Source organism: Kogia breviceps, chromosome 10 (assembly GCF_026419965.1).
Source record: "Kogia breviceps isolate mKogBre1 chromosome 10, mKogBre1 haplotype 1, whole genome shotgun sequence".
Lineage (NCBI taxonomy): Eukaryota > Metazoa > Chordata > Mammalia > Artiodactyla > Physeteridae > Kogia > Kogia breviceps.
Window position 1 is genome coordinate 67,423,732 of NC_081319.1, and position 24,986 is coordinate 67,448,717.

Sequence of the window (24,986 nt, forward strand, 5' to 3'; positions counted from 1 at the left end):
ATCAGTGGAGGGAGCTGGCACTGGCCGCCACCTTCTAAACCACCTACACAAAAGTTAGCTAAGAGTGGAAAGTGTGGAAACCCAGGATGTGAGAGGCCATGTCTCAGGAGGTTTCTTAGGGATCTTGCAGAAGAAAACGTGACAGTATCCTTCAAGCAGCTGGTGGTGTCTGACGTGGGGGAAGGGACGTGCGATGTGTGCCTGGGATGCATGGGCGTCAAGGCTGTCAGCTGGGAAGGGGCCCTTTTCAGAACTGTACATAGGCTGCTTCACTGCAAGGTTCTTGGGACTGCTACTAATAAACTTTCCATTTAGGTTAAGGCTCCCCCTGGCTTTCGATGAAGATAAGCCACTGAGATCTACCAGCTGCTCTCTCCTCTCCATTATGCTTTTGTGTAAATATTTAACATTCTTCTTAACATTTTATGAAATGAAACATTATAAAGTTAAGTATGGAAGATGCATTAAGAGTAACGGTGCCGGGCTTCTCTGGTGGCGCAGTGGTTGAGAATCCGCCTGCCAATGCAGGAGACACGGGTTCGTGCCCTGGTCCGGGAAGATCCCACATGCCGCGGAGCAACTAAGCCCGTGAGCCATGGCCGCTAGGCCTGCGCGTCCGGAGCCTGTGCTCCGCAACGGGAGAGGCCACAACAGTGAGAGGCCCGCATACCGCAAAAAAAAAAAAAAAAAGAGTAACGGTGCCTCCAGCTTTGATTTCAAACCATATTAAAAAGCTGTGGTAATTAAATCCGTATGTAATTTGGAAAAACAGATCAATGGAACAGAATAGAGAGCCCAGAAATAAACTCACATGTATTTGGTCAATTAATTTACAACAAAAGAGCCAATATACAGTGGGGAAAGGACAGTCTCTTCAATATATGGTGTTGGGAAAACTGGACAACCACATGCAAAAGAATGAAATTAGACTACTGTCAATATTCACATCGTACACAAAAATTAACTCAAAATGGGTTAAAGACTTGAATGTAAGACCTGAAACCATAGACTCCTAGAAGACAACATAGGTGTTAAGCTTCTTGACATAGGTCTGGATGATGATTTTTTGAATCTGACACCAAAAGCAACAAAAGTAAAAATAAACAAGTAGGACTACATCAAACTAAAAAAATTCCTTCGCAGCCTTCAAAAAATGAAAAAGCAACCTACCGAATGAGAGGAAATATATGCAAATCATGTATCTGATAAAGTATATACAAAAATTCATACAACTCAATAGTGAATAAAAAAATCCCATTAAAAATGGGCACAGGACATTTTCCACGGGGTTCCCATTTTATTTTCCCCAATGCTACCCTGAAAGATGCCCTGGGTACCCCATCCTCATCAGTACCTTCCTCCTAGGACCCACGGCATTCGGCCTGACCATCTGCAGCCTCATCCTTTAAAAAAAAAAACGTCCTGTGACGCCCTACGCCCACCAGCTGCCCCCTTGCTCCCAGGGTCCAGAGGAACAGGAAGCCAGGGTGGCGGAGTGGCTGGTGGGTGGGCTGCATCCACCATTAGCCCCACCAAAGAGCCGGGTGGCTCCAGTGCTGGATCTACTCAGGCCAAACAACCAACAGGGAGGGAACCCAGCCCCACCCATCAGCAGACAAGCAGATTAAAGTTTTACTGAGCTCTGCCCACCAGAGCAACACCCAGCTCTACCCACCACCAGTCCCTCCCATCAGGAAGTTTGCACAATCCTCTTAGATAGCTTCGTCCACCAGAGGACAGACAGCAGAAGCAAGAAGAACTACAATTCTGAAGCCTGTGAAAGGAAAACCACATTCACAGTAAGATAGACAAAATGAAAAGGCAGAGGACTTTGTACCAGATGAAGGAACAAGATAAAACCCCAGGAAAACAACTCAATGAAGTGGAGATAGGCAATCTTCCAGAAAAAGAATTCAGAATAATGATAGTGAAGATGATCCAGGACCTCAGAAAAAGAATGGAGGCAAAGGTCAAGAAGATGCAAGAAATGTTTAACAAAGACCTAGAAGAATTAAAGAATAAACCCCTAGAAGAATTAAAGAACAAACAAACAGAGATGAACAATACACTAACTGAAATGAAAACTACACTAGAAGGAATCAATAGCAGAATAACTGAAGCAGAAGAACGGATAAGTGACCTGGAAGACAGAATGGTGGAATTCACTGCCATGGAACAGAATAAAGAAAAAAGAATGAAAAGAAATGAAGACAGCCTAGGAGACCTCTGGGACAATATTAAACACAACAACATTCGCATTATAGGGGTCCTAGAAGGAGAAGAGAGATAGAAAGGACCCGAGAAAATATTTGAAGAGATTATAGTTGAAAACTTCCCTAACATGGGAAAGGAAGGAGCCACCCAAGTCCAGGAAGTGCAGTGAGTCCCATACAGAATAAACCCAAGGAGAAAGACGCCGAGACACATAGTAATCAAACTGGCAAAAATTAAAGACAAAGAAAAATTATTGAAAGCATCAAGGGAAAAACAACAAATAACATACAAAGGAACTCCCATAAGGTTAACAGCTGATTTCTCAGCAGAAACTCTACAAGCCAAAAGGGAGTGGCATGATATACTTAAAGTGATGAAAGGGAAGAACCTACAACCAAGATTACTCTACCTGGCAAGTATCTCATTTAGATTCAATGGAGAAATCAAAAGCTTTACAGACAAACAAAAGCTAAGAGAACTCAGCACCACCAAACCAGCTCTACAACAAATGCTACAGGAGCTTCTCTAAGTGGGAAACACAAAAGAAGAAAAGGACCTACAAAAACAAACACAAAACTATTAACAAAATGGTCATAGGAACATACATATCGATAATTACCTTAAACGTAAATGGATTAAATGCTCCCACCAAAAGACACAGGCTCGCTGAATGGATACAAAAACAAGACCCATATATATGCTGTCTACAAGAGACCCACTTCAGACCTAGGGACACATACAGGCTGAAAGTGAGGGAATGGAAAAAGATATTCCATGCCAATGGAAATCAAAAGAAAGCTGGAGTAGCAATACTCATATCAGATAAAATAGACTTTAAAATAAAGATTGTTACAAGACACAAGGAAGGACACTACTTAATGATCAAGGGAGCAATCCGAGAAGATATAACAATTATAAATATATATGCACCCAAAATAGGAGCACCTCAATACATAAGGCAACTGCTAACAGCTATAAAAGAGGAAATCGACAGTAACACAATAATAGTGGGGGACATACACCTCACTTACACCAATGGACAGATCATCCAAAATTAAAATAAATAAGGAAACAGAAGCTTTAAATGACACAATAGACCAGATAGATTTAATTGATATTTATAGGACATTCCACCCCAAAACAGCAGATTACACTTTCTTCTCAAGTGCACATGGAACATTCTCCAGGATAGATCACATCTTGGGTCACAAACCAAGCCTCAGTAAATTTAAGAAAATTGAAATCATATCAAGCGTCTTTTCTGACCACAGTGCTATGAGATTAGAAATGAATCACAGGGAAAACACTAAAAAAACACAAACACATGGAGGCTAAACAATACGTTACTAAATAGCCAAGAGATCACTGAAGAAATCAGAGAGAAAATCAAAAATACCTAGAGACAAATGACAATGAAAACATGATGATACAAAAACCTATGGGATGCAGCAAAAGCAGTTCTAAGAGGGAATTTTATAGCTATATAAGCCTACCTCAAGAAACAAGAAAAATCTCAAATAAACAATCTAACCTTACACCTAAAGGAACTAGAGAAAGAAGAACAAACAAAACCCAAAGTTAGTAGAAGTAGAGAAATCAATAAGATAGAGCAGAATTAAATGAAATAGAAACAATAGCAATGTCAATAAAACTAAAAGCTGATTGTTTGAGAAGGTAAACAAAACTGATAAACCATTAGCCAGACTCACCAAGAAAAAGAGGGAGAGGACTCAAATCAATAAAATTAGAAATGAAAAAGGAGAAGTTACAACAGACACTGCAGAAATACAAAGAATCCTAAGAGACTACTACAAGCAACTCTATGCCAATAAAATGGACAACCTAGAAGAAATGGACAAATTCTTAGAAATGTATAACCTTCCAAGACTGAACCAGGAAGAAATAGAAAATATGAACAGACCAATCACAAGTAATGAAATTAAAACTGTGATTAAAAATCTTCCAACAAACAAAAATCCAGGACAGATGGCTTCAAAGGTGAATTCTATCAGACATTTAGAGAAGAGCTAATACCCAGCCTTCTCAAACTCTTCCAAAAAATTGCAGAGGAAGGAAAACTCCCAAACTCATTCTACGAGGCCACCATCACCCTGATACCAAAACCAGACAAAGATACTGCAAAAAAAGAAAATTACAGACCAATATCACTCATGAATATACATGCAAAAATCCTCAACAAAATACTAGCAAACAGAATCCAACAACACATTAAAAGGATCATACACCATGATCAAGTGGGGTTTATCCCAGGGATGAAAGGATTCTTCAATATATGCAAATCAATCAATGTGATACACCATATTAACAAATTGAAGAATAAAAACCACATGAACATCTCAATAGATGCAGAAAAAGCTTTTGACAAAATTCAACACCTATTTGTGATAAAAACCCTCCAGAAAGTGGGCATAGAGGGAACCTACCTCAACATAATAAAGGCCATATATGACAAACCCACAGCCAACATCATTCTCAATGGTGAGAAACTGAAAGCATTTCCTCTAAGATTAAGAACAAGACAAGGATGTCCACTCTCTCCACTATTATTCAACATAATTTTGGAAGTCCTAGCCACGGCAATCAGAGAAGAGAAAGAAATGAAAGGAATACAAATTGGAAAAGAAGAAGTGAACTGTTTGCAGATGACATGATATTATACATAGAGAATCCTTAAAATGCCACCAGAAAACTACTAGAGCTAATCAATGAATCTGGTAGAGTTGCAGAATACAAAATTAATGCACAGAGATCTGTTGCATTCCTATACACTAACAATGAAAGATCAGAAAGAGAAATAAGGAAACAATCCCATTCACCATTGCAACAAAAAGAATAAAATACCTAGGAATAAACTTACCTAAAGAGGTAAAAGACCTGTACTCAGAAAACTATAAGACACTGATGAAAGAAATCAAACATGACACAAACAGATGGAGAGAGATATACCATGTTCTTGGACTGGAAGAATCAATATTGTGAAAATGACTATACTATCCAAAGCAATCTACAGATTCAATGCAATCCCTATCAAATTACCAATGGCATTTTTTTACAGAACTAGAACAAAAAATTTTTAAATTTGTATGGAGACAAAAAAGACCCCGAATAGCCAAGGCAATCTTGAGGGAAAAAAACAGAGCCGGAGGACTCAGACTCCCTGACTTCAGACTATACTACAAAGCTAAAGTAATCAAGAAAATATGGTACTGGCACAAAAACAGAAATATAGATCACTGGTACAGGGTGGAAAGCCCAGAGATAAACCCACGCACCTATGGTCAACTAATCTATGACAAAGGAGGCAAGGATATACAATGCAGAAAAGACAGTCTCTTCAATAAGTGGCGTTGGGAAAACTGGACATGTAAAAGAATGAAATCAGAACACTTCCTAACACCATACACAAAAATAAACTCAAGATGGATTAGATACCTAAATGTAAGACCGGGCACTATAGAACTCTTAGAGGAAAACATAGGAAGAACATTCTTTGACATAAATCACAGCAAGATCTTTTTTGATCCACCTCCTAGAGTAATGGAAATAAAAACAAAAATAAACAAGTGGGACCTAATGAAACTTTTGCAAAGCAAAGGAAACTACCATCAAGATGAAAAGACAACCTTCAGAATGGGAGAAAATCTTTGCAGATGAATCAATGGACAAAGGATTAATCTCCAAAATATATAAACAGCTCATGCAGCTCAATATTAAGAAAACAAACAACCCAATCAAAAAATGGACAGAAGACGTAAATAGACACTTCTCCAAAGACATACAGATGGCCAAGAAGCACATGAAAAGCTGCTCCACATCACTAATTATTAGAGAAATGCAAATCAAAACTACAATGAGGTATTATCACCTCACACCAGTTAGAATGGGCATCATCAGAAAATCTACAAACAACAAATGCTGGAGAGGGTGTGGAGAAAAGGGAACCCTCTTGCACTGTTGGTGGGAATATATATTGATACAGCTGCTATGGAGAACAGTATGGAGGTTCCTTAAAGAACTAAAAATAGAATTACCATATGACCCAGCAATCCCACTACTGGGCATATACCCAGAGGAAACCATAATTCAAAAAGACACATGCACCCCAATGTTCATTGCAGCACTATTTACAAGAGCCAGGTCATGGAACCAACCTGAATGCCCTTCGACAGATGAATGGATAAAGAAGATGTGGTACATATATACAATGGAATATTACTCAGCCATAAAAAGGAACCAAATTGGGTTATTTGTAGAGACATGGATGGATCTAGAGACTGTCACACAGAGTGAAGTGAGTCAGAAAGAGAAAAAACAAATATCATATATTAATGCATATATGTGGAACCTTAGAAAAATGGTACAGATGAACAGGTTTGCAGGGCTGAAATAGAGACACAGATGTAGAGAACAAATGTATGAACACCAAGGGGGGAAACTGATGGTGGGGGTGGTGATGGTGGGATGAATTGAGAGATTGGCATTGACATATATACATTAATATGTATAAAATAGATAACTAGTAAGAACTTGCTGTATAAAAAATAAATGAAATAAAATTTTAAAAAGAGAAAGGGAAGTATCCCCAATTAAATGAGGAAGTCAAAATGGGAACTAGGAGGAAGGTATTGATCAATTTTTCACATAAAATATTAATTATTCTAAAGCAGAGTTGCTCTGCCAAAGGCTGATTTGAGTCCTTTATCAATCTCTCAGCCCCCTATAGAATGTGATTTGGACATTGACCCTATTGCTTGTTAGTTACATGCTCTACAAAGGTACCTTCAAGACCCTCCATTCCACAGGGATTGCCCCCGATAAGCCGCTTTCTCTATGTGTATCCTGGAGGTCCCACAAAACTCAGTGACAGCATCTGGAGACAATCCTGAAAAACTTGCGTGACCATCACTGACCAGCACAGAGCTGGCTCATGATAGGGCCCCAGTTAAAATGTTACAAATACAACTGGATCAAACCTTTAAAGCACGAAATTAAAACAATCCTCCTAAGGAAGGAAATTTAAGTTTCAAAAGAGGAACTTCGTATTGAGTATCTAACCAGCAATTGATGATGATGTTCACAGATGAATCTGATTGGTTCTCCAAAACTGAGACGACCCAATCCAGGAACAAAGAAATGAGTTCCTTGGTTGGTAATATTTGAGGTGTGGGTCGGAGGAGGGTCCTAGTCCTCACTGAGATTTGTCTGCTCCCCTGCACCCTGTCTTCTTCTCTTCTCCTGCATGGTGTGCCTTTGGTTCCCCGCAGGCTCCTGGACAGTAATACTGACAGTGATACTGATGGTGCTGAGCCCGCTCCTGGCTTGGGCTGGAGAGGTAAGTGCACACCTTGAATGGTGAGCTATTTTGGGGGGTGGGGGAAGTGAGGGAGTTAGCTTTGTCTGGGTCGAGTCCATGTCACTTAAAACACCGACATCTTCTTCAGTGACTACTTACCTTTATCATATGTATCCTCAATTCCTTCCACAAACAAAAGGAGCCTGGATACTTGCCCTCTTTATGAGACCAGCATAAGGTGCCTTCGTATATATACATATAGGCTATTTCTTGTCAACTCTCTTCTAATAAAACCTCTCCAGCCTTACATCCCATTCCCTCGGGGTTTTGAGAGGATTTAGAAATGCTTTCAAAAATAATCTAAAATGATTATTAATGATTTCAACATCATTCCCATCCGTGGTTCCCTTTATTCTGTTGAGTTATGCCAGAAAATGGGAACAATCCTCTGAAAATTTTATGGGGACTCAAAAGGAATTAAAAAGATCTCTCCTAGAAGGTCCTGTGTTATGTCCATGGGATCTGTGATGCGGCTACCTCTCGCTAATACGTGAGGATGTATCAGGAGACCTCACCATTGTCTCCTTTTCTTTTCTTTCTTTTCTTTTTTTTAAGTTGAAGTATAGTTGATTTACAATATCGAGTTATTTTCAGGTGTACAGCACAGCACTTCATATATATATATGTATATGTATATGTATATATATATATATATATATATTCTTTTCCCTTATAGGTTATTACAAAATATTGAGTAGAGTTCCCTGTGCTGTACAGTAGGTCCTTGTTGGTTATCTATTGTCTCCTTTTCTTTCTCCCTAAACCCCACTGTTTATAAGGCCTGGATGCCTGTACTGGAGGTACTCTGACAAAAACTGGGGTTAGTTTTCTCCCTATTTCTCCTGCGTAAAGCACTCTGGACCTGAAGCAGGGATCCTTAGTACTGAGAATGACCCTGTAGTTAAGGAGCATCTAAGGGGCATTCTATGATGCCTTAAATAACTCATAAGAACTGAAAACTTGACACAGGTTAGTGCTTATTCTATTTTGAACCTTTCTATCCTATCAGTTTCTCCTATATCTCCTCTTTCTCTGGACTTAACCCACAAGAAGAGATTCAACTAGTATAGAATAAATTATGAAATTATATTTTTATAAACCCCAAATAGTCAAATATCAGCAATTTCATATGGTTCAAACCATACACCCTGAGCAGGATACAGAGCGTGTGAAGGCTGTTTCCATCCCATAGGGATGAAAGCCAGTAAGGAAATCAAGGGAACTCATTGGCCTCTTGGAGCCTTGGGCCCAAATTTCATAGGTTCATTCATCATGCCATCTATTTTCCATAATTAGCCATCTTTGGTTATCTCTCCTTCCGGTTTTTCCCTATTCTTTCCCCTACTATGTCATCACTGTTACTAAAAATCCCCGATTTGCACAAACCCTCAGCACTATAACAGATGCATTGGATGAAATGAAACGTCATGAAATGTTCCCTATCTCTTAAAAATCACCTTTTCCTTACCTGTGAATGTTTCTTCCAAGTTGTAAGAGGAGAAAGAGGAAGTTAGTCTGAATTTCTCAGAAGAAAGTAGAAGAAACATAAGGTGTCATGATTACAAAAGTGTGTTGGAACTGGAGCCCCTTCTTGCTTTACCAGGAGCCCCACAAAGATCAATTCCCAAAACTATGGCTTTATTCATTTAGATGACAGATACTTTTTTGAGCAACTATTATATACTGGGCTCTGTCCTAGGCGCAGAGGATTCTATTTGAATAACAGAAAAAAAGTCCCTTATGATCATGGAAGTTACCTAATGACAAGAGAGAAAGACAACAACCCAATAAACATTGAACCAAGAAAAACATTTCAAACAGCAATAAATGCTCTGAAAAAAAATATAAGGGTTAAGGGACTGAGAAAATTGTATTCACCTGACTTCAGTGCAAGTGTCTAGAGGGCTCTGCCTGTGACATTCAATTGAGACATAAATGATGAGAAGAAGCCAGACATGGGAAGGATCTAAGGGACAAATGCTCCAGGGAGAGGGGCCAGGGGAAAGGTCAAAGTGTGGGAAGATGTTTGCTGTGTTTAAGGGATGGAAAGAAGGTTAGAGGAGCTGAAGCAGAGAAAGCAAGTTGGGGAGTGGAATAAGATGAGGTTAGAGAGAAAGTCAGGAGTCAAATCATGTTAGGCCCTGATGGCCATAGTGAGAAATTTGACTTTCGCTTGCAGAGTCATGTGAAGCTACGAAGGGGTTACAAGGAGAGCCCATTTTTATATTTATTTTAAAAACTAACTCTAGGTACCGCACGGAGATTGGATTGCAAGGGTTCCAACTGGAGTCATGGAGAACAGTTAGGGGAGAGTAGAAGGGTTCTCCAGGGAAGATGTGCCTGTGACTTCATTTAGTGTAGTAGCGATGAAGTGAACAGATTTGGGATAGATTGTTGAGTGACTTGTTAATGAATTAAATGGTGGGAGTTGGAAGATTGGAAAATCAAAAGCTTATCCCTCAGGATTTTGGCTTGCATGATAACTAGGTGGATGGTGGTGCTGTTTATTGAGATAGGGAGAACTATGGACCAGTACATCTCCTTAGACTGGATCCAAAAGTCACCTAATTAATATAAAAGACTCATTTGTTGATTTTACCCCTTGGGAAATTTCCAGGGTTTTAGGAGATCTGTGGCAGAAACGGGGATGAAGAACAAATACATGTGTCTTATCATAAATCACAATACCACAGTGACTCATTGCCAAGGCAAAGAAATCAGTCAACTTTGGTTGGACTGAGCAAATTTATTTTATTGGAAAAAACGGCTCTTCCCTGGGACCAGCTTCCCAAAAAACAAATTTCATGTAGGACCAAGATTTTCCACAGATATAATATTGGCAAATTTTTCTATTGTCACTCTCAGCTGCTCCATAATTGAGAGTGGTTTCTCCAGGACAGTTTTTTCATATGATTTACACCCATGGTTCTCACCCAACGACAGCTCAGCACCCTTTCTCCTCGTTCCTTCACCCGCTGCAGAACATTGGCTCCAGATAGCTGGAGCTATCTGTGTGTATATATATATACACACACACACACACACATACACACACACAGTGGACTATTACTCAGCCATAAAAAAGAATGAAATTCTGCCATTTGCAACAGGGTGCGTGGACCTACAGAGTATTATGGTTAGTGGAATAAGTCAGACAGAGAAAGTCAAATACTCTATGTTATCACTTATAAGTGGAATCTAAAAAATAAAACAAATGTATATGACAAAACAGAAACAGACCTACAAAGAGTGAACTAGTGGCTACAAGTGGGGAAATGGAAGGGGGGAGAGGCAAGATAAAGGTATGGGATTAAGAGATACAAACTACTATGAATAAAATAAATAAGGAACAAGATATATTGTACAACACAGGGAAATATAACCATTATTTTGTAATAACTTTAAATGGAGTATAACCTTTAACAATATTGAATCATTATGTTGTACACTTGGAACTAACGTAATGTCAACGATAGTGTAATTTAAGACCACAAAATCAAAAATATGTGCATTCATATGATATATATGTGTATATTTATGTCTATATGTATCTTTACACACAGTGAAGCTACAGAACCACATGTAACCAATAAGAGCTCTGAGACACGTTTGACCCCTTCCCTCAGCAGATCAGATTTGCCAAACAAATTTTGGCAACAAGTTTTTAGAAAATCTGATTTTCTGAGCTGTCCAGATTTGGAAATGCAGAAAAGGGATTGTGGACCTGTATTGGGGTCATGGTTTTAATCTCCTAAAACTCTTCAATAGTTCTCATTACGTTTAGCATAAAGTCAAAATCCTAATGTCACCTACAAGGATTTTAAGTGACTTTTCCATGTGATTTTTACAGTCTAATCTTTTCCCCCTCCTTTCTCTCACTCTCTGTGCTTCAGTGAACTTTCTAGAGGAAGTTCATCAATTCTTTCAGCTTTTCCACACAGTATTACCGTTACCTAAAATGTGTCTCTCTTTTTCCCCTAAGCGCGCGCACACACACACACACACACACACACACACACACACACACACTTCCTCTAGCTCACATCCACTTAACCTTTTATGTTAACACTTAAAATGGTCTTCAGAGACCACTTCTCTGGCACCCTAACCTAATTTAGGTCATCCTATCATTCTCTGCTATAGAACGCCACACTTTCATCCTGACATTTCTCACTTCTGTATAAATTCTTGCGTGTTTGGTTTTTGTCCATCACTTTCACTAAATTTTAAGCTCCACAAGTAGAGGGGAGATGGCTGTGTTCCCTTCCTTGGAGTCCCAAGGGACAGCGAAGTTTGGGCACAAGCACAGCCTTAACCAAGTACTTACAGAATGAAGGAGGCTCCTAAGAGGAGATGGTGATGGGGCAAATCCCGGTCCAATTCACACTTGGAGATGTCCAGGCGAGCATGGAAGCCAAGTGGAGCCCGAATGGCTCAGGAGCAGAGGGGTCTCTTCCGCCCAGCACGTCCTTCCTCCACCGCTGGCAGGTGGAAGATGAACCCGTGCGGTGCCGGTAGAGCCTTCGAGGGAGTCCTAGCGCCCCCCCACCGCCCCCGCCTGCGCCCGTGCGCCTGTCATCGGTGGGCGTCACCGCCAGTCTCTTCCCATGCGCCCGGGTGACAACATCATTCCTGCCCCCACAGCACTTTTCATGGTGCAGGTAAAGTCCGAGTGTCATTTCTCCAACAGCACGCGGCAGGTGCACTTCCTGGACAGGTACATGTATAAGCGGGAGGAGCTGGTGCGCTTCGACAGCCACGTGGGGGAGGACCTGGCGGTGAGCGAGCTGGGGCGGCCGGCCGCGGAGCTCTGGAACCGCCTGAAGGATGCCGCGGGCCTCCGTGCACACCTTCTGCAGGATCAACTACAGGTTCTTGGAGAGCAGCACCGTGCGGCGGCGAGGACGGGGGCGGGGGCGGGGGCGGGGGGGGGCGGTGCCAGAGACAGGAAGACAGAGATAGAGAGACACAGAGACAGAGGGACTGAGGTCCAGGGTGAGTGTGTAGGATTGTGGACAAGTACAAGTTACGAGGGTACACGTGAGAGCCTTCTGTGGGAAAACTAAAGTGAGATTTTGTCGACGTGTGCTGGTGAGAGGGGAGAGAGTGTGTGTATGGTGGGGGGAGTGGGCCTGAGATCTGAGAGGGCCGGGAGGGAGGGGGGTTATGGGGAGGGTGATGCAGGAGAGGGGGCTCCAGGCATCCTCCGCTGCCGCCCTGGGAGAGTCTGGGGGAGGGGAGACGGAGGAAAAGGCTGACTGGGGTGGGTGGTCAGAGATGCGGGAAGGGACCTCCAGGTGTCTGTGGTTGGGGGAGGGGAGGGGAGGAGAGGTGAGGAATGTAAGAGGCTTAGGAGAACGTGAGAGGAGCCCCAGTCTGCTCTGGGCACACACCCTCTTACTCCTGAAACCCCTGAAATAAATGTGCGGGCGTCTGTGTGCAAGCGCGTTTCTTTGAGAATGAAATCTGTGAGGGAGACAAATTTCTAGGGATGCAGCGAAGAATCTCCCACTCACCTCCGACTTTTCTGAGGCTACTTTTAGGTCTAAATTTCCAACTACTCTTTTGCTTTCTTAGGGTGTATATTTTTACATATTTGAAATGATTGTGAAGCTAGCTTTTCAGATATAATTTTGTTACTTAATAATACCATACTGATGTTACTATTTTTAGAACGCTAATAGTACTTAAGTAGTTGTGTTTTCCCTTTGTATGGTTGTAAACAATTTACCTCACATTCCCCATTGTTAGATTTTATTTTCCATATTGCCACTTAGTTGGAAATTTATATCTTATTATTTTTAACTTACATTTCTTTTATTTCTGAAGTTCTTCTCTCTTATTTTTTGCCCCAATTGTAATGACTGCCCAAAGCATTATCTATTAATCTGTTGCCACTAGGGTCCTAGTGTTTTTCTCAGTAATTTTATGGGCTGTCTATGCAGTAAGATTATTAACATTTTGCTGATACTTGATTCAACATTTTCTCCAGTGTGTGACTTCTATTAGATTCTATTCAATATTTTCCATGTTAAGAATTTAACATTTTTTACTTACTGAAAGAGAAACTGAAAAATTGTGACTAATGATTTACCATCGCTCTTAAATCTGCCATTTTGTGGTACTGTACAAATGTGTCCCCCATTTCTCCTTTCTTTTTTTTAAAAAAATTATTTATTTATTTATTTTATTTTGACTGTGCTGGGTCTAGTTGCCACATGAGGGCTTCTCTAGTTGTGGCACACAGGCTTAGTTGCAGTATGTGGGATCTTAGTTTCCCAACCAGGGATCAAACCCAGACCCCCGAGCACTGGGAGGGCAGAGTCTTAACCACTGGACCTCCAAGGAAGTCCCTCTCATTTCTTTTAAAATAATTGTATTTATTGAGGGCCTGAAAGTGCTAGCGGTTGTCTCAGATGTTAAGAGTCCCAGACCCTGCCCTGATCTCAAATGTCAGTTTAGAAGGAGAGAGAATTCTAAAACGATAACAATTGCAAAACTAGATGTGGCTTTTTTGGGGGAAAAAAAAAAAAAAAAAAGAGCAAGAGAGAGAGTGATCCATCAGCTGAGTATAAAACAATAAAAACTTTTTAAATGATTAACTTTCCTTGTTCCTTTTCCTCTGCAGGACTCATGCTTTCCTTGAGACACAACTCATAGAGTTAGAGAATGACCTCTGTCTATTTCTGCTTCTCAGGGGAAGAACCATTTCTGTGCTGTTCTAAGATGTGAGTCCATTGAGGCAGGGTAACCAGGATTTCACACTCTACATCTCTATCTACCCCACTACTGTTCCCTAATCTACCCTTAAGCTGTGTGAATCACACTTTCTTTCACAGTAAAAACATTCAATAAGTAACTGACATATACTGAAGGCTAAGTTCTGGCCATTTCTTTTTTTTCTTTTTTGGCTGCCCCTGTGTGGCTTGTGGGACTTTAATTCCCTGACCAGGGATTGAACCTGGGCCTTCAGCAGCGAGAGCACAGAGTCCTAACCACTGGACTGCCAGGGAATTCCCCCAGCCATTTCTTTACATAGTTTAAGTCCATTAACTCTTTTTTTTAATATGATGATCAATATTTTTTATCGTAGTATAGTTGATTTACAATGTTGTGTTAATCTCTGCTGTACAGCAAAGTGATTCAGTTGTACATATATACATCCTTTTTAAAATATTCTTTTCCATTATGGGTTATCATAGGATATTGAATATAGTTCTCTGGGCTATACAGTAGGACCTTGTTGTTTATCCATTCCTTATACAGTATAATAGCTTACATCTGCTAACCCCAGCCTCCCACTCCATCCCTCCCCCAGCCCCACCCTCCTTGGCAACGACAAGTCTGTTCTCTATGTTCTTGAGTCTGTTTCTCTTTCGTAGATAAGTTCATTTGTGTCATATTTTAGATTTCACATATAAGTGATATCATATGGTATTTGTCTTTCTCTTTCTGACTTACTTCACTTAGTATGATCATCTCTAGGTCCATCCACGTTGCTGCAAATGGCATTATTTTGTTCTTTTTTATTATGGCTGAGTAGTATTCCATTGTATATATGACTCATTTAACTTGAAGAGGTAAATTCATATCATTATCTCCTTTAGAGGCAAGAAAGCTGAGGCACAGAGGGATTTAAAAACTCTCCCAGGATTAACCAGTTAGGAGTAGAGCTTGGATTTGAACCCAGGCAGCCTAGTTACAGAAATCACCCTTTTATTGAATGCACCCTGTGTCTTGCAAAATTTGTAAATACTTCAACAATAAGTAACTGTTTCAAATTATGAAAAGAAACCCCACAATTTTGCTCAACATCTCTCAACTCTAACAGGCCCTGTTTTAGAGGTTAAATTCAAGACCCATGACACTGACTTCTCCTAAGCCACATGGCAGCCTGGCCTGCCCAAGGCTGCATCTGGTCAGGAGACGTACTGTCTCCCTCGCTATTCCCTCTACGTTTTCTCTCCTACTGGAGCCTATGGTGACCGTGTATCCTGCAAAGACCCAGCCCCTGTGGCACCACAGCCTCCTGGTCTGCTCTGTGAATGGTTTCTATCCAGGCCACACTGACGTAGGTGCTTCCAGAATGGCCAGGAAGAGGAGGCGGGGGGTGATCTCCACAGGCCTGATCCCTAATGGAGACTGGACCTTCCAGACCATGGTGATGCTTGAAATAGTTCCTCAGAGTGGAGAGGTCTACCCCCTGCCACGTGGAGCACCCCAGCTCGACGAGCCTGTCCCAGTGGAATGGAGTGAGAAGCTTTCTGACCTCGAAAATTCCTTACCCAGGAGGGAGGAGACTTGCTTACCCCCAAGTGTCAGGCTTCTCCTCTCCCCACAGCATATGTGCATCAACGATTCACTGCCTGAACCTTGTAGCCATTCCTTTTCTAGGAATGGCCAATTATTCTAGTTCTTTCAGATCAGGCTTCTCCCCCCAGTCAAAGCTCTCAGAGTCTCAGAGAAGTTGGATTCAGGGTAAAAAGCACCCAAACTAGCTTCTTTTCTCAGGGACACGGTATGAACCTTCACAAGGCAAGATGCTGAGTAGAATCGGGGCCTGTGTTACGGCTCTGCTCTTCCTTGGGGTGGGGCTGCTCTTAATCAGGAATTAAAATGGTAAGGAAGCTGTTAGCAGCTGAGAGCCCCGCAGGTTTTTTGGAGGAAGAAATATGGCTTTGCTCAGTGAGTTCTCTGAATATTGATGAACCTATCCTATACAGGGTCATGGATATTCAGAGAACACATCGAGCAACCTTTACCTAGTCGATCTCAAATTTCCTGGAAATCCAGAAACCAACAGTCCATGGTTATTTATGGGTGAAATATAAGAGGTGATGGCCTGTAGAGATAAGAGAAGGGTTATCATGCATGGAGATCTCAGATGGAGATCCTGGAGCAAATGCAGGAAGAGACGCTACACCTGATGAAATGATGCTGGATTTGCGTGCCGGAAGCTTCCTAGGTCACATGCTCTCAGGGTCTGCTCTCCTCTCCACCCTGGCATCAGGTGATATGGGTGGTGATGTAGAGAAACCTCAGGTGAGAGGGGGGAGTCAGGGGCTGGGGACATTGTATCCGGGGACAGATTTGCCTTCGTATCTTTTAAGTATTCATCCTCCCTTCCCTTTCCTAGGATACTCTGGACTTCAGCCAACAGGTAATGCCCTTTCATCCTCTTTTAGAGATAGATTTGGTCTCCTAGAAATGGTGGTGGAGATGACAAGACAGGAGACAGACAAAATGAGAAAGCCTTTGAATTCTGATTAGGCGGTTTGCAATAAAGCTTTGCACCAGCTAATAAGAGAACAGACTTGTGTTTGCCAAGGGGGAGGGGGTGGGGGAGGGATGGATTGGGAGTTTGGGGTTAGCAGATGCAAACTATTACATATAGGATGGATAAACAACAAGGTCCTACTGTATAATAGTACAGGGAACTATATTCAGTATCTTGGGATAAACCATAAGGGAAAAGAAAATGTGTGAGTGTGTGTGTGTGTGTGTGTGTGCACGTGCACGTGCGTGTGTAACTGAATCACTTTGCTATAACAGCAGAAATGAACACAGCATTGTAAATCAACTATACTTCCGTTAAAAATAAATAAATAAATAATATAAGAGGCCTATGCTCTAAAGTATCTTTGGCTCAGGGAGGCTTAAGAATGATTTCCCCCTTCTTACTACTTTAACGTGAGGCCCCCAAAAAGAGGGAAAGAAGCAGCATGAAGAGGTAGGTCTGGAAACAGCCCTCTCCTCTGTCTCCTGTAGGACTCCTGAGCTGAAGCAAAGATGGTGACACTCAGGCAAGAACCTTCTGTCCCATCAACTAGAGGTGATCATACTAAGTGAAGTAAGTCGGAAAGAGACAAATACCATATGATGTCAGTTATATGTGGAATCTAAAATATGGCACAAATGAACCTATCTACAAAACAGAAACTGACTCATAGACACAGAGAACAGACTTGTGGTTGCCAAGGGGGAGGTGAGGTGGGGGAAGAATGGAGTGGGAGTTTGGGATTAGCACATGCAAACTATTATATATAGGATGGATAAACAACAAGGTCCTAATGTATAGTGCAGGGAACTATATCCAATCTCCTGTGATGAACCATAATGGAAAAGAATGTGTATATGTGTGTAACTGAGTCCCTTTGCTGTACAGCAGAGATTGGCACAGCATTGTAAATCAACTCTACTTCAATTTTAAAAAAATTTTTAAAAAAAAGAACTTTCTGTCCCAGCTTCTTCACAGCACGAAAAGGTTTCCTGCTTAGCACTCATTCTTCACAACAAGAGTACTTTCTCAGGATCTGGTTTGCTCAGGATCTGGTTGAATGACCCTGCAGGAAATGTCCTGGATGGCTTCCTCAGCCCCTAACCTGGACCTGGAAGTTCCCAGTGTTGATTGCTGTACCTTATTTCATTCTTTCCTGATCCTCTTTGTTTTCTACCCTTGCTGCCTCCTTTGGCCCACATTTCCTTATATTTATTTTCTGAAATGCACAGGGAGTGAATCTTCTGCTTCATACAGCAACAAGGACAAGAAATAGAAGGAAAAGAGAAAGGGAGAGTTGCATCACAAAACAAAGATGGTTTTCATTTACATTCCGGAATTTTGGACACGTGATCTGGAAGGTTTCCTTGCTTCCTTCCCTGTTTTATCTCAGGGTTTCTGCATTCTATATTTAGGCATGTTGCCCTGAGCTAGGAGAAGCCCTTACTGAACCCACTTCCTGGTCTCCTACATCTTTGCATTCTCAAAGACAAACACACAAGTCCCTTCACACCATGGGACACAGAAAGGGGACAACAAATACAAGACATGCAGGTAACTTGTAAGTTACCTTCAATCACATTCTTTTGTCTCTTTTCCCTGGTTTTTTAAAAGAAAATATCTAAACCTGGGTACTTGTAGAACTTTCCTTTTATTATTAAGGGTAGATTTCAACACCTAATTTTTTTTTCTAACTCTTGAAAAATCAGTGGCATGCTGACTCTGTCTTGGGATGTGCTCTTTTCAGAAAGCTATCAGGACAAAGCCACTGTAGTGGAAAAGATGTATTTCTGAGGCCCCACCCCCAGATAGTGTGACAAACTGTCTGTCATGAGAGAATCCTGTGTGGACCTTACCTTAGCAGAAAACAGATAAAATTCTGGGAAACAAAAGGAAATGCATGAATACACTGATCTAAACGATGAAGTACCCTGCAGCTAGAAAAAAAATGAGAAGCTCTCTGTACCCTGCTATGGAATAATCTCCAAAATATATTTGGAGCAAGGTACAGGAGAGTATGTGTAGTATACAGCATTTTGCTTAATAAATTAGAGGAGGAGAATAAGAATATCTAGCTATACCCATTCTATTCCATTCTATTCTACTCACATGTGTATGTAGAAACAATGGAAGGTTTGTAAAAGTGGTTGCCTAAATGACAATGAGAAAATACGTTGTAACGAACAGATTTGAAAGCTTGACTTGTCTGAATATCTTATTTAATCATTTTAAATTGAAGAACATTCAAATATTTTATGTAATCAAAAATTTATTTTTTATATCACTAAACACTAAATATGGTGTGCACCAATAAATTAATTGATTAATTTATTTGGCAAACACATATTACAAACCCCTTTTACATTAGGTACAACTTTATTTTTTTTTCTTATTAGTCATCCATTTTATCCACATCAGTGTATACATATCAATCCCAATTGCCCAATTCATCACACCACCACGCCCACCCACCTCCGCTTTCCCCCCTTGGTGTTCATACATTTGTTCTCTACATCTGTGTCTCAATTTCTGCTCTGCAAACCAGTTCATCTGTACCATTTTCTAGGTTCCACATATATGCATTAATATATGATATTTGTTTTTCTCTTTCTGACTTACTTCACTCTGTATGACAGTCTCTAGATCCATCCATGTCTCTACAAATTACCCAGTTTCATTCCTTTTCATGGCTGAGTAATATTCCATTACATATATGTACCACATCTTCTTTATCCATGCATCTGTTGAAGGGCATTCAGGTTGCTCCCATGACCTGGCTATTGTAAATAGTGCTGCAATGAACATTGGGGTGCATGTGTCTTTTTGAATTATGGTTTCCTCTGGGTATATGCCCAGTAGTGGGATTGCTGGGTCATATGGTAATTCTATTTTTAGTTCTTTAAGGAACCTCCATACTGTTCTCCATAGTGGCTGTATCAATATACATTCCCACCAACAGTGCAAGAGGGTTCCCTTTTCTCCACACCCTCTCCAGCATTTGTTGTTTGTAGATTTTCTGATGATGCCCATTCTAACTGGTGTGAGGTGATACCTCATTGTAGTTTTGATTTGCATTTCTCTAATAATTAGTGATGTGGAGCAGCTTTTCATGTGCTTCTTGGCCATCTGTATGTCTTTGGAGAAGTGTCTATTTACGTCTTCTGTCCATTTTTTGATTGGGTTGTTTGTTTTCTTAATATTGAGCTGCATGAGCTGTTTATATATTTTGGAGATTAATCCTTTGTCCGTTGATTCATCTGCAAAGTTTTTCTCCCATTCTGAGGATTGTCTTTTCATCTTGATGGTAGTTTCCTTTGCTTTGCAAAAGTTTCATTAGGTCCCACTTGTTTATTTTTGTTTTTATTTCCATTACTCTAGGAGGTGGATCAAAAAAGATCTTGCTGTGATTTATGTCAAAGAGTGTTCTTCCTATGTTTTCCTCTAAGAGTTTTCTAGTGCCTGGTCTTACATTTAGGTATCTAATCCATTTTGAGTTTATTTTTGTGTATGGTGTTAGGGAGTGTTCTGATTTCATTCTTTTACATGTAGCTGTCCAGTTTTCCCAACGCCACTTATTGAAGAGACTGTCTTTTCTGCATTGTATATCCTTGCCTCCTTTGTCATAGATTAGTTGACCATAGGTGCGTGGGTTTATCTCTGGGCTTTCCACCCTGTACCAGTGATCTATATTTCTGTTTTTGTGCCAGTACCATATTTTCTTGATTACTTTAGCTTTGTAGTATAGTCTGAAGTCAGGGAGTCTGAGTCCTCCGGCTCTGTTTTTTTCCCTCAAGATTGCCTTGGCTATTCGGGGTCTTTTGTGTCTCCATACAAATTTTAAAAATTTTTGTTCTAGTTCTGTAAAAATATGCCATTGGTAATTTGATAGGGATTGCACTGAATCTGTAGATTGCTTTGGATAGTATAGTCATTTTCACAATATCGATTCTTCCAGTCCAAGAACATGGTATATCTCTCCATCTGTTGGCATCATCTTTAATTTCTTTCATCAGTGTCTTATAGTTTTCTGCATGCAGGTCTTTAGTCTCCCTACTAGGTATTTTATTCTTTTTGTTGCAATGGTAAATGGCATTGGTAAATGGTAAAGTTAATCCAAAAGATTAAAAAGGAGATACATAAACTGAAAACAGATGATAAGAATGGAAACAAACTTGACAAAAAGTATGTGATTAGAAACAAGCTAGAAAAGTAAATCAAAGAAATATTCTACCTTTGTATAAAACATTGTACAGGGCTTCCCTGGTGGCGCAGTGGTTGAGAGTCCGCCTGCCGATGCAGGAGACACGGGTTCGTGCCCTGGTCCGGGAGGATCCCACATGCCGCGGAGCGGCTGAGCCCGTGAGCCATGGCCGCTGGGCCTGTGCGTCCGGAGCCTGTGCTCCGCAGCGGGAGAGGCCACAGCAGTGAGAGGCCCGCATACCGCAAAAAAAAAAAAAAAAAAAAAAAAACACATTGTACAACTATTAAATCATTATATAATTCTAAATTCCATAGACTTTGGGAATATAAGTAAATTATTATATTAGAAGTAATTATAAGTAATATAGATTATATAAAGTTGTTGGACAAGTCTCAGAGAAAGAAATTGATTGAGAAAATAGAGGATTCTGCTATTTTGTTCCATTTGAAGAGTCAGTTTCAAATAGAAGGAAATCCTAAGTGTAAGTGATTGATTTAGAAGTTTATTTCAAAGTAATAATCATTCGAGCACAATTCCTCCAGTGTCAGAGACTATTATTCTATTTTTAAGCAAATTCAGTCTATTTTTTGAACATCTTAGTTGCATTATATATTATTTACACTAAACAAGTCATCATGCTATAGGAATTTTATAAGGAGATAGTCATGTCTGCAATAGACATACAGTTGAGATAAGTTTTATTTGATCCCAAGGCTGCAGCTTTACTCTTGCTTTGTTATCTGAGATGAAGAAATTATTCCTCTCATTTTATTTGAAACCTGGTGTGAAATTATAAGATTGAATTAAAATGTATGGCATAACTATTTCAATGAAGATGCTTTCTGCTGCTAGTAGTAGAAAAAAACCAATCAATTTGGCTTTGATTTTTTTTTTACTTATTTTACATAGCAGATGGGCCCCAGGTAGGGCACCTCCAGAGCTGATAAATGTAGCTGTCCAATGGCTAAATATATCCATCACCTCCAAAAATTTCCCTGTGTTCCCCCACCTTTATTGTGATAAGAATCCTTTCCATGAGACTTACCATCTTAACAAATTTTTAATTACATTAGAGGCAACTTAATTTTCCCCAGAGTGTGATATTGGGTTTCATAAAATGAAATCTATACTTGGTCTTTTTCCCCATTCCTGGCACAGTTCTCCTAAAAGCCTTGTAATTTCCAAAGTGATGAGAGCCACAAAGGTGTCTCGTTATATTAATGAGGTGACAGTTGGACCCCACTTAGGGGTGGGGACTGGTTGCAGGGAGAACCAACCCTGTGATCAGACTCACTCCCTGACCTCTGGGAAAGAGAAAGTACTTGGAGGTTGAAACAACAGCCAGTGGCAACTCAAGGGATCCCAGACACAGCAGAAGAGCCCCCATCTCAGAGCCTCAGGTGGCAACACCAGCAACACTGGCAGCAGCAAAGCACCAATGACTCCAGAGACACAATAAAAGTGACAGTGAGAGCACCTTGCAACACCTCTGACGGAAGAACTCAAATATAACCAGAGGCAGCTCAGGTAAGAGAAACCAAAACCGTGTGCTCTAGTGCCACCTACTGGAAAACAAAAGAAAAGCCTCTAACTTCTAAACCCACGATTCATTAGAATCGAAGTGTGCTCGCTACTTCAAATGTGCTGGCAGAGGACAACTCATCAAGCACCATGAAGAACCACAGCAATAATGTACCACAAAAGTAAATGACAATTCTCCAGAAACCAATCATAAGGTCATGGGATATGGTGATCTAACTGATAGAGAATTCAAAACAGCTGTCAGGAAGAAACTCAACGAGCAACGAAACTCACAAAGGCAGAACAGAAGGAATACTTTCCCAAAGAGATTGAAACCCTAAAACAAAAGAATCAAACGGAAATTCTGGAGCTAAAGAACTAATAAACGAGATGAAGAATTCATTAGAAAGCACTGGAAATAGAGCAGACCGTATGGAAGAGAGAATTTGTGAGCTCAAAGATAGAAATGTAGAAATGATACTAGTAGAAGAGGAAAGAGAAAGATCTTTTTATTTATTTTTTAACATCTTTATTGGAGTATAATTGCTTTACAATGGTGTGTTAGTTTCTGCTGTATAACAAAGTGAATCAGCTATATGTATACATATATCCCCATATCTTCTCCCTCTTACGTCTCCCTCCCACCCTCCCTATCCCACCCCTCTAGGTGGTCACAAAGCATCAAGCTGATCTCCCTGTGCTATGTGGCTGCTTCCCACTAGCTATCTATAAAAATATGGAAATATTCACGAATTTGCGTGTCATCCTTGCGCAGGGGCCATGCTAATCTCTCTCTGTACGGTTCCAATTTTAGTATATGTACTGCCAAAGCAAGCACGAAAATCTTTTTTAAATGAGGACATTCTATGAGAGCCATTTGACTCTTTTAGGAAGGGCAACATTAGGGTGATGGGTATCTGAGAAGAAGAGAGCGAGAAGGGAGGAGAGAAGTTTATTTAAAGAAATAATGGCTGAGGGGCTTCCCTGGTGGTGCAGTGGTTAAGAATCCGCCTGCCAATGCAGGGGACATGTGTTCGAGCCCTGGTCCGGGAAGATCCCATATGCCGCGGAGTAACCAAGCCCGTGAGCCACAACTACTGAGCCTGCACTCTAGAGCCCACGAGTCACTACTGAAGCCCGTGCGCCTAGACCCCATGCTCCGCAACAGGAGAATCCACCGCAATGAGAAGCCCGCACACCGCAAGGAAGAGTAGCCCCCACTCGCCTCAACTAGAGAAAGCCCGCACGCAGCAACGAAGACCCAATGCAGCCAAAAAAAAAAAAAAAAAAAAAAAAAGAATAAATAAAATAAATAAATTTTTAAAAATATAATTTAAAAGAAAGAATGTCTGAGAACTTCCCAACCAGGGGAAGGAACTGAATCTACAAGTCAATGAAGCAAATAGAGCCCCTCATTAACTCAATGCAAAAAGACCATCTCCAAGACACATTATGTTAAAATTGTCAAAAGTCAATGACAGGGATTTCCCTGGTGGTCCAGTGGTTAGGACTCCGTGCTTCCACTGCAGGGGGCACGGGTTCAATCCCTGGTCAGGGAACTAAAGATTCCACGTGTTGCACAGCACAGCCGAAAAAAAGGGAAAAAAAGTCAATGACAGAGAATGTTTTAAAGGCATCCAGGGAAAAAAGGATCATAACCTACAAAGGAACCCCCTTTAGTTTATCAGCAGAATTCTTAGCAAAAATTCTACAGGTCAAGAGGGAGTGGAATGACATTCTCAAAATACTGAAAGATAACTGTCAGCCAAGAATACTCTATCCAACAAGGCTGTCATTCAGAGATGAAGGAGAAATAAAGACTTTCTCAGACAAACGAAAGCTGAGAGAGCTCATCAAAATATACCTTCCTTACAAGAGATGTAAGAAGGAGCTCTTCTACCAGAAATAAAAATGTAACTGAACCCAGGTTCAGTTGCTCGCCACTCATAAGCCAATAATTTGAGAGGCAAGTGTCAGTAGAAAAGAAACTTGCTTTAATCAGAAAAGCCAGCAATCTTGGGAGAAGGTGGACTTGTTTCCCAAACCAACTCCAAAGATTCTGCTCAGCCATGACAGTTTTTAAAGGGAAAAAATGGAGGAAAAGAATCTCAGTGAATCACCAAGGCAGGAGGCTGGGTTCTGCATCATTCTCCATTGAGTGCAGACTGGCTGACTCTCTTCAGATGTTATCTTGCCTGCGTGATCTCCTGCAGGATTGCTTGGGGGGGTTGAGCTGCTGGGGGTAGAGAGCTAGTCATTTTTTAACTGCTTTTTATCTAGGAAAAGTATCAACAGGTTAGACAAGGCATGGTGTGCATTCAGGAGAGCATAAATCGGGAGTTAGTTTCAATTGCCTAATGATCTCATTCCTATAATTAGGTTCTTTTAAGGTTAGAGGG

At 40.8% G+C, this 24,986-nt stretch overlaps 1 non-coding gene and 1 pseudogene across 1 annotated transcript; one reads left to right on the top strand and one right to left on the bottom strand.

Moving 5' to 3' along the window:
• Positions 1 to 7,474: 7,474 nt before the first annotated feature.
• Positions 7,475 to 16,858, top strand: LOC131764171 (DLA class II histocompatibility antigen, DR-1 beta chain-like; annotated as a pseudogene).
• Positions 16,859 to 23,317: 6,459 nt separating this feature from the next.
• LOC131764742 (U6 spliceosomal RNA) lies at positions 23,318 to 23,425 on the bottom strand. The gene has a single exon (XR_009337942.1). It is a non-coding gene; the product is annotated as a U6 spliceosomal RNA (small nuclear RNA).
• Positions 23,426 to 24,986: the final 1,561 nt, after the last annotated feature.